The sequence below is a fragment of the Felis catus genome, chromosome B2 (assembly GCF_018350175.1).
Source record: "Felis catus isolate Fca126 chromosome B2, F.catus_Fca126_mat1.0, whole genome shotgun sequence".
Taxonomy (NCBI): Eukaryota; Metazoa; Chordata; class Mammalia; order Carnivora; family Felidae; genus Felis; species Felis catus.
In genome coordinates, this window is record NC_058372.1 from 115,713,884 (window position 1) to 115,725,158 (window position 11,275).

General features: G+C 38.4%; 1 long non-coding RNA gene across 2 annotated transcripts in view; it reads left to right on the forward strand.

Moving 5' to 3' along the window:
• The window catches only part of LOC123385540, a 76,339-nt gene extending 67,381 nt beyond the window's left edge, over window positions 1-8,958 (forward strand). For both annotated transcript variants that reach the window (XR_006598272.1, XR_006598271.1), the window contains exons 3-4: window positions 4,513-4,579; window positions 8,887-8,958. This is a non-coding gene — a long non-coding RNA (uncharacterized LOC123385540). The remainder of the gene's footprint in view (window positions 1-4,512; window positions 4,580-8,886) is intronic.
• The last annotated feature ends 2,317 nt before the right edge of the window (window positions 8,959-11,275 follow it).

Below are 11,275 nucleotides of genomic sequence, written 5' to 3' on the forward strand. Positions count from 1 at the left end.
TCTTTAAACCATATCTGGTTTAAAATTGCTCATATTAATTGGGTAATCTTGGGCAGTTTATCTAGCAGCTTCATGCATTTTCTTATTTATAAAAATTGGTGTATAAATACACCTGTTACGGGCATGCCTTGAGAATGGAATGATATGACACATATAAAAATAGTTAATGGAAATAGGTGAAGGTACAAACTTTCAGTTTTAAAATAAATAAGACCTAGGGATGTAAAATACAGCATAGAGAATATAGTTGGTAATATTATAATAACTTTGTATGGTGACAGATGGTAACTACATTTACTGCGGTAAGCCTTTTGTAATGTATACAACTGTTGAATTGCTATGTTTATACCTGAAACTAATGTTAATATTGTATGTCAGCTACACTTTAATTAAAATTTTAAAAGTGTAAAAACAAAAAAAAAATGGTTAATGGGTGCATCTTATAGAGTCTGTAAGTTTTTCTTTCTTTCCTTTTTCCTTTTCTTTCTCTGTTTTTTTTAAACTTATTTTATTTTTATTATTAAAAAATTTTTTTTAATGTTTATTTATTTTTGAGACAGAGAGAGACAGAGCATGAACAGGGGAGGGGCAGAGAGAGAGGGAGACACAATCTGAAACAGGCTCCAGGCTCTGAGCTGTCAGCACAGAGCCCGACACGGAGCTCGAACTCATGGACCGTGAGATCATGACCTGAGCTGAAGTCGGACGCTTAACCGACCAAGCCACCCAGGCGCCTCTAAACTTATTTTATTTTTAAAAATATTATTGGATTTACAGAAAAACTGAGCAGATAGTACATAAAATTTTTATACATCTCTCCCCCTAACATACAAGCAGCTTCCCTGAATAGTAACTTATTGCATAACTGTAGTACAATTGTTAAAAATAATTTGCTGACACATTATTATTAACTAAAGTCAGTTTTTTTTCTTTAAGTGTGATTTATTTTTGAGAGAAAGAGAGAGCACACAGCAGAAGGAGAGAGAGAGGGAATCCCAAACAGGTTGTACACGGACAGCATGGAGCCCTACGCAGGGCTCAAACTCACAAACCAAGAGGTCATGGCCTGAGCCAAAACCAAGAGTTGGATGCTCAACCGACTGAGCCACCCCAGGATGCTGTAATTATTACAGTCCTAGTCAAACCCTAGGTCCAAAAAGTGGCATCTTATTGGAGAGAGAAAACGAATGTGACACAACCCCCATAAAAAGAACTATCTCCCACCCTATCCCCTGTGCTCCTTTCAAGGATGGTCCTGAGTAATATCAGACATGTTTCCTTTTTTTCTTATGTCTATCTGTCCTCCCAGCCTCCCTCCTTCTTCCCTTCCTCTCGCTAAAATAACATATGTGTACTTTAACAGACATCAGTGTCCTAATCTAAGATTTAACTTGAGTATACCTCTTAATTCACACTTTGCCAAATTGTTACTCAAATCTCTGGAGACTCAGATGACTTCTGTAAGAAAACAAAGGAGCAGAAAAATTTCTCTGACTATGGGGATTTTTATACTGGCACGTTCACTGTGAACTTAGGGGAAATGTTAGCATTTGCTCTTTCTGTATCATCTCTGGAGTATTTTCTCATTCCACTCTTGATTTCACTCGCCTACACATCCTGATTAACGTTAGAGTGGTGGCAAGCATGTAGATGTCTAAAAATGTATAAATAGTAAGAAAGAGGCTGTTTCAAGGCAGCCTTTTGAAGTGGCTCTTTTTGTGGGAGTTGACTATATCTCTCTCCTGACAGAGTTCAAGGCTTCCGTGATAGGTCATAGTCATGAGCCAACCCACTAGTGAAGAAATAACATCATTGACAATGATTGCTGCTAAGCACTCTCCTCCCTGCTACTGTAGAAACTCCCAGTTCTTCCCTATGATGTCTCTTCCTCTCCCTCAGCCTCCATTACTCTGAGTGGACAACCTTTGTTTGAAATGTTAAGCACCGACTCCGTTTTCCTGTCACCATTCTCTCTGTTTCCTTCCTTTCTGAAGAAGCATCTTGTAACACTAAACTATTTTAACACATTTTTTTTATGGTAAACTCTGCACATAATGTGGGGCTTGAACTCACAACCCCAAGCTCAAGAGTCCTGTGCTCCACTGACTGAGCCAGCCAGGCACCTCCTGAAGCATACAATTTTAAAACTGATGAATTGGTTCATATTTTCTTAAGAACTGAAACTGCTACAGGTTGACCTCTTAGGGAGAAGTAAATACTATTCAAAAGAAGGCAAATAGGGGTGTCTGGGTGGCTCAGTCGGTTAAGTGTCCGGCTTCAGCTCAGGTCATGATCCTGCAGTCATGGGTTCGAGCCCCGTGTCGGGCTCTGTGCTGACAGCTCAAGAGCCTGGAGCCTGCTTTGGATTCTGTGTCTCCCTCTCTCTCTGCCCCTCCCCGACTCATGCTCTGTCTCTGCCTCTCCCAACGATAAACAAACATTAAAAAATTTTTAAAAAAGGCAAATTATGATTGTAGAAATTGGATTATTAGTAAGAAGTTGCTATTGACCATTTTGAAAAAGAGGCACAGTAGTGGCTGACAATCCCAAGGAAATACAGATCCATTTATGTTGAGTGTGCAGCTGCAGACATCATTTTGAATATCTGTATTATGAGTAAGTGGTGCAAATACAAAGACGTCCACATTCTGTATGGAATTAAGAGGACAAGCAATTTGTTTTCCTAAATCTATGAACAGACCCTATAACTCATCAGAAACAGCAAATTTACAAACACAAACTTGACAGAAATATGTAAAACTTTTCCAACAGTTCAGTTCTGAATATATTATAAAATATGACAGAATATAATAAATTTCATGTCATTTTATTTACTAAGAGAAGCGCTAGGTTTGTAAATCCTAGAATATCATCACACTGGGTTTTGAACTTCAATTCTTTTTGAGCTAGAATTTTCAAAGATTACATATTTTCTTGAAGAAAATGTTCATCCAGTTACTATTAACGATGCTGAAGGAATGGAAATGTAATTTTTAGAAATCACTTTCCACTTTTTAAAGTTTTATAGTTTGTGAATTGGGATGCTGAAGATTGAAGTTTGATTTAATACTTAGTGGAAAGAGGAGAGTTTATTATTTATATCTCTGATAATAGATATTATTTGAGGTTTCTGTTATCAAACTTCATAAAATATATTTCATAAAAATGATTCCTAAATCAGGTTTTAGAGTGGGGGAAAAAAGAGATTTGCTGAAAAGAATTAGACTTTTAACACTGGAGCTGACCTAAACAAGTTGGAGAGAGTTCTTAAACAATTTTGTTTCATTTTCCCATCAATAAAGAGAGCAATAATAATACTTAATTATTTACTGCAGGGGAGTCTTGCAATAATTAATTAATGTTTTAAAGCACTTTGAAGATGAAAACAATTTTTATAGGTCTCATTATTAAAGGTAAATTTTTATGGTAAGTATTAACCAACCAAAATCATGCATTTGGTCTCCTCAATTTATTTTTTAATGCTTCAGGTGGATCTCTATGTTAATTAGGAGCTTAAAACTCCTTAAAACACTGAAGGAAATCTTGTTTTGAATCTTGATGTTTAGACTATGAAATCATGGGTAACTTGCTGTTACGAATTTCGTTTTTCTCATGGTCCTAAGTCTACCTCATATCCCAGCAAGTGAACAAGTATCACTCCTAGTTCCCTATTACAATAAGAGATGTGTCATGTTAGAGCTGCAAAGATTCATTTTTGTCTAAAGTCCTTCACGTGATGTAAGGAAAAATTGATTATATGATGCCAGTTCTGCATATGAAAAAAACAAGATTATTCATTTGGAAATATTTATTGAGCATATACTATAACCTACAAAACATACATTCCCAGGTACATTGAGAAATATAGAAGTGTTTTCATTCTCATGGTATTTTCATCTACTGAAAGAACTCAAGTAATTAAATTTGAGTGATAGATGTAAGAACTCAAGTAATTAAATTTGAGGAAAGTGATAGATGCTCTGTAGAAGATTAAAATCAGTATTATAATGGCTAAGAAAAGGGAAAACATCATATACGGTTTCAGGAAACAAAATTACTGTAAAGGTAACATCTTAGAGGTGTTGTTATTTAATAGAAAGAGAAGTAGAATTTTAAAATAGTGATTTTTTAACAGGGAACCTGTCCCCCCTCCCACTCCCCCTCCCCATTTCTCCTGGAGTATTTAGCAATGTCTGAAGATATTTTCATTTGCCACAGCTGGGGAAGTGATGCTGGTATGTAGTGGGGTGCTGTTAAACATCCTACAGGGCGCAGGGCAGCCCTCTACAACCAAAAATAGTTTGGCCTTAATGTCATTAGGCCAGACTTCAGAAATTCTGTTCATGATCGAGAACACAGAAGTATCAAAGGTACCAGATAGAGAAAGTATAGGATATGTATCAGGAGTAGAAAGAGAGAGGTAGGTAGTATTGAAAACGAAAATTACTAGATTAGACTACAGAGTTAATGTATTCTTTTCACTCGTTCATTCAATAAATATTTACATTGCAGGCAATGTGGACAGAGATGCAAAGACACAGTTCCTGCTTTCAAGTTTACAGCATAGATGGAGAGTCAGGTAAACAAGCCATTGCATGTTCAGTGAATCTTTGCCTCGTGTTTTTTTGTGAAACACCAATTCTACTAAGTGTGTTTTAAAAGAGCTTCATTAAAAATAAAGTTTTGAGGTATGCCTGGGTGGCTCAGTTTGTTAAGCATCCGACTTTGGCTCAGGTCCTGATCTGACAGTTCGTAAGTTGGAGCCCCCCATGGAGCCCCGCATCAGGCTCTGCATCGGCTGTGCCCTTGGCAGTGTGGAGCTTGCTTGGGATTCTCTCTCTCTCTGCCCCTCCCCTGCTCATTGCGCCTGTTCTCTCTCTCTCTCAAATAAATTATTAAAAAAAATAAAGCTTTGAAAAGACTGCATACTATATCTTTCCTCATATCTTGGGAAAAACTGCATAAAACATGTATATATTTTCTATCTCTAGCTCAGTCTCTGTCTCTATATCCATTTGGGTTTATTTTAGCCAGCAGTTATTTTTGCCAACGTACCTTTTCTTTATTTTTCTATAACAACTCTTAGCAACCTATGATGTGCTGGACAGCTTCCATCGTTGGCTCTTCCAGATTCACTCTCCACTCTTCTTCACACTGTTCCAGGATGCTGACTGTGCCCAGGATGCTGACCTTTATGGATTTCATGCTTGAGTGCCTGTGTGTTTTGCTCAACTGGGACACTTGCAACCTCAGGAGAAAGAGGGTGAAAGGACCTAGCAGTTAGGATGTGTCTTCCTTGGCTTCCTCTTCCAAGAAACCAACTTACCACACATTTGCTGCCTCCCTTAACTCCTTTCAGATGACCTTTCTGATAGAGCCACCCTCTCTGGGTCCTTGTAACTGCTCCCTCTCCTTACCCCTCAGACCTCCATCTAGCAACGTGCCTCACCTATTATAAGCCTTATGATTCTACACTATCCTGCTTTATGCATCTGTGTACATATTTATAAAAAGTTCTTCATTAAGCTCTTCTCAAATTACCCATCCAGGACCTCATTGTTACGTATGGAACACATGACTTGGGAAACGCTCGTGTGGTAGCTGCTTATAAACGATCTGCATAGCCAGGAGTCCAGTAAAGTTTAAATTTCATATTATGACCCATGAGAATCTATTGAGGAATTTCTCTGTTAGTTTATTTGTTGGTTTACTTTTAAGTATGGCACAGTTCAGAGGTTTGGCGGGTCCACAGAACCATTTTGATATTCTCTATGTAATTGTACTTTTGGTATATATTATTTTAGAGCAAATTTAAGCTTTTGGAAAGTGATGTGGCTCCAAAAAGCTGTTCTTAATTCTGGCGGATGGATTGTAAAGGAGAGAAGGAGGTAATGGGGCAAGAGAGCAACTAAGATGCATAGTCAATACTGAGTAATTAAGATATTATTCCTCAGCTTTTCTTTCCTTTTTTAATTCTCAAGAAATACAGGACTTTAAAATTTTACTTTATTTTATTATTTTTCTTTTTAGGGAGAGATTGCTTGTTAGCTGGTGAGGGGCCAAAGGAGAAGGAGAAAGAGAATCCCAAGCAGGCTCCATGCCCAGAGCAGAGTCCAACATGGGGCTTGATCTCACGACTGTGAGATCATGACCTAAGCCGACATCAAGAATCAGACATTTAACTCACTGAGCCACCCAAGTGCCCCAAGACAGTACTTTAAAAAGTCAACATGAGGACTCAATGTTAGCCATTGACAAGGAAGGCAAGAATGGGAAAGTGGGTATGCTAACATAGCTTACAATGCTTATTGAATAGGATATTGTAGACTGCTGATGTGGGATAAATAGGAAAGGTGGTAATAAAAAGTAAAACATGAGGCAAAGAAATTCTTTCCCCCCAATGCCTTTACAGCTACTAATTGTGTCTATCTCATATGAATGTTGATTTGGAATTTTATTGAGATGAGGTTAGAATGCTGGGGTCTCGATAATAATGTGTTATGTAAATAGAGACTCAATTAATAGGGAAAGTATTCTTGGTGTTAATTAACTGGAGGAAAAGTGATTCTTTTTACAGGAAACTGGCATTTCAAAGGTAGACCCTAAATAGACTGAGGTAGGGACTCTGTGTCCCTCTTTTGATCTCTAAAGTGTCTCTACATTGAGGACCTAGAATGGTTTGCATGTACTACATGGAGAGGGACCACAGAGAGACTTAGGAAACATATCATCATTGTCCTAGGGTCCCATTTGGATGAAGTAGGTCTGTACTCCCCAGGGGTGAGAGAAAAGTATTTATTGCAAAACAATTTAGGTGAAGCAAAGGTACCCTCTGTGTTTTCTTTTTTGTTCCGCTGAGTTAATTTATACTCACTGGATAACGTTATTTGCAAATCACTGTCATCAGTTCCAGGGATTCACAAATGAATAAGAATATGGTCTCTGCCTTCAAGGGGCTGCTAATAATCTTCTTTCCAACTAAGTCCCAACTATGTTGTGGAGAATCAAAGAACAAGTTATTTATCCAATTTGAGAAAAGAATGAATCCTCCTTGGTTAGCATGGTGGTGGTAGCAGTAAGCTGTAAGAAAACCAAGGACGAGGGGCGCCTAGGTGGCTCTCTCAGTTGGGTGTCCAGCTTTGGCTCAGGTCATGATCTCGCGGTCCGTGAGTTCGAGCCCCGCGTCGGGCTCTGTGCTGACAGCTCAGAGCCTGGAGCCTGTTTCGGATTCTGTGTCTCCCTCTCTCTCTGACCTTCCCCCATTCATGCTCTCTCTCTGTCTCAAAAATGAATAAACGTTAAAAAAAAATTAAAAAAAAAAAGGAAACCAAAGACGAGTATGAATCTCAGAACAAAGTGAGGTGGTTGGTGTGATACAGTGATTCCTCTTCATCAGGAGGTGCTCTCTGAGGGCCAACCTTGGAACATCTCTATTTTTTTTTTCCATTAGGGAGGGTGGTATTGCCTTTTAGTTAATGCTGATATTTCCCCCCTGAGGGATTACAATAATGGTTTTATAGCAAAGTTACTATCAGCCAATGTCAATTTTAGTTACAGAATTGAAAACAAAATTAACATTTTGATATTCTCTGATTAAAATGTCTGATAGTCCATCTTTCTTTTTTGAAAATTGAAAACAACAGAAATATTTTATAGTGTATTGTATCTGATATACTCAGATAAATACAGCTGGCCATTGAATAATGCTGGGTTAGGGGCTCAGTCATGAATCCTTATATAACTTTTAATTCCCTCAAATCTTTACTTTTTTTTTCTTTTTAATTTTTTAGTGTTTATTCGAGAGAGAGAGAGAGTGAGCATGAGTGGGGGAGGGGCAGAGAGAGAAAGGGGGAGACACAGAATCTGAAACAGGCTCTAGGCTCTGAGCTGTCATCACAGAGCCCAATGAAGGGGTCAAACTCACGAACTGTGAGATCATGACCTGAGCTGAAGTCACCCGCTTAACCAACTGAGCCACCCAGTCACCCCCCAAAATCTTTACTAATAGCTTACTGTTTACTGAAAGCCTTAACAATAACATAGCAATTAACTCATATTTTGTATACTACATTATTATATACTATATTCTTACATAAAGTAAGCTAGAGAAAAGCAAATGTTATTAAGAAATCATAAGGAAGAGAAAATACATTTACAGTACTGTATTGTATTTATTGTAAAAAATCTGTATGTAAGCAGACCCGTGCAGTTCAAACCTGTATTGTTTCAGAGGTCAACTGAATTTGAGAAATTGGAATTACAATTTATGTTTTGAAGTTATGCATTTGATCATCTTCAAGTTTTTTTTCAATTACTATCCCAACTCTTCTTTCCCTTGAATCATCAGCACCATGAAACACCAGCTCCCTTTCCCAGTGATGTATGTATCCCGTCATATTTTAACAACTTCATTGGAATATCATTTACATACCATAAAATTCACCTATTTCAACTGTAGAATTCAGTGAAGCTTAGTAAATTTATATCATTATGCATTCATTTATCAAAAGAAATTCCCTTGTGCCCCTTTGCAGTTACCTCCTACTCCCACACTAGGCACGGACAACCACTGATCTATTTATCTCTATAATTTTTTAGAAACTTTGTATAAATGGCATTATGAACTGTGTAGTCTTTTTGTCTAGTCTCTTCATTTAGTGTTTTTGAGGTTCATGCATATTGTTGCATGTATTTTTTGTTCCTTTAGTTGCTGAGTAGTATTTCATGTTTGAATATACCATATTTTGCTCATCCATTGAAGAGTTGACGAGTATTCGGTTTGTTTAGTTTTTGCCCATTATGAATTGTTTTAAATATGCATTTACGAATAGTGCTTATTTGTACCCAATATTTTTGTAAATATATGTTTTCATTTCTCTTGGGTAGATGCCTAGAACTGGAATTTCTGGATTATAGGGTAAGTATGTGTCAACTTTTTTTTTTAATTTTTTTTTCAACGTTTATTTATTTTTGGGACAGAGAGAGACAGAGCATGAACGGGGGAGGGGCAGAGAGAGAGGGAGACACAGAATCAGAAACAGGCTCCAGGCTCTGAGCCATCAGCCCAGAGCCTGACGCGGGGCTCGAACCCACGGACCGCGAGATCGTGACCTGGCTGAAGTTGGACGCTTAACCGACTGCGCCACCCAGGCGCCCCAGTGTGTCAACTTTTTTGAGAAACTACCAAACTACCACTTTTTCAAAGTAACTGTGCCATTGTTCATTCCCACCAGCAACATTTCTCCATATGCTTGCCAACTCTTGATACTGTCAGTTGTTTTGATTATAACTACTCTAGTGGATGTGAGGTTATCACAATGTATTTTAATGCACATTTTCCTAATGACTGCTTATGTTGAACTTGTTTTCATAGGCTTACTAGACATTTGCACATCCATTTTTCTAAGTAGCCATGCACATCTTTTGCTCATCTTTAAAATTATTTCGTGTCAACTTCTGGGAGGATGGCAGAGGAGGAGGATCCTAAGCTCATTTCATCCCATGGACATACCTAGATAACAGCCACGTTAGTGCATAGAACTCAAAAAACAATGAGGATTGGCAGAAGAGACTTGCCACAGTTAATATAAGAGGAAGGCACATGGAAAAGGATAGGAGGGGCAGAGATGTGGTCGGGAACCAAACTCTAGAAGAGACTAACCACAAACGGGAGGGACACCACAGGCACAGAGGGAGAGAAGAGCACATCCTACACCAGGCACCCTAGACATGGGGGACCTGTAGTGGGAAGATGATGCCCCATAAAATCTGGCTTTGGAACCCATGGGACTTAACTTCACAATTTTTATAATAAGCGGGGCCTAAGTCTAGGTACTTTTTTAAAAATTAATTTTATTTTTTTTTAAATTACATCCAAATTAGTTAGCATATAGTGCAACAGTGATTTCAGGAGTAGATTTCTTAGTGCCCCTTACCCATTTAGCCCATCCCCCCTCCCACACCCCCTCCAGTAACCCTCAGTTTGTTCTCCATATTTATGAGTCTCTTCTGTTTTGTCCCCTCCCTGTTTTTATATTTTTTTGTTTCCCTTCCCTTATGTTCATCTGTTTTGTCTCTTAAAGTCCTCATATGAGTGAAGTCATACGATTTTTGTGTTTCTCTGACTGACTAATTTCACTTAGCGTAATACCCTCCAGTTCCATCCATGTAGTTGCAAATGGCAAGATTTCATTCTTTTTGATTGCCGAGTAATACTCTATTGTGTATATATACTACATCTTCTTTATCCATTCACCCATCAATGAACATTGGGCTCTTTCCATACTTTGGCTATTGTTGATAGTGCTGCTATAAACATGGGGTTGCATGTGTCCCTTTGAAAGAGCACACCTGTATCCCTTGGATAAATCCCTACTAGTTCAATTGCTGGGTCGTAGGGTATTTCTATTTTTTGCTTTTTGAGGAACCTCCATACTCTTTTCCAGAGTGGCTGCACCAGCTTGCATTCCCACCAGCAGTACAAAAGAGATCCTCTTTCTCCGCATCCTCGCCAACATCTGTTGTTGCCTGAGTTGTTAATGTTAGCCATTCTGACAGGTGTAAGGTGGTATCTCATCATGGTTTTGATTTGTATTTCCCTGATGATGAGTGATGTTGAGCGTTTTATCATGTGTCGGTTGGCCATCTGGATGTCTTCCTCAGAGAAGTGTCTATTCATGTCTTTTGCCCATTTCTTCACTGATTATTTGTTTTATGGGTGTTGAGGTGGATAAGTTCTTTATAGATTTTGGATACTAACCCTTTATCTGACATGTCGTTTGCAAATATCTTCTCCTGTTCTGTCAGTTGCCTTTTAGTTTTGCTGATTGTTTCCTTTGCTGTGCAGAAGCTTTTTATTTTGATGATGTCCCAATAGTTCATTTTTGCTTTTGTTTCCCTTGTCTCCGGAGATGTGTTGAGTAAGAAGTTGCTGCTACCAAGATCAAAGAAGTTTCTGCCTGCTTTCACCTCGAGGATTTTGATGGCTTCCTGTCTTACATTGAGGTCTTTCATCCATTTTGAGTTTATTTTTGTGTATGGTGTAAGAAAGTGATTCAGGTTCATTCTTCTGCATGTCGCTGTCCAGTTTTCCCAGCACCACTTGCTGAAGAGACTGTCTTTATTCCATTGGATATTCTTTCCTGCTTGGTCAAAGATTAGTTGGCCATACGTTTGTGGGTCCATTTCTGGGTTCTCTCTTCTCTTCCATTGATCTGAGTGTCTGTTCTTGGGCCAGTACCATTCTGTCTTGATGGTTACAGCTTTGTAGTATAGC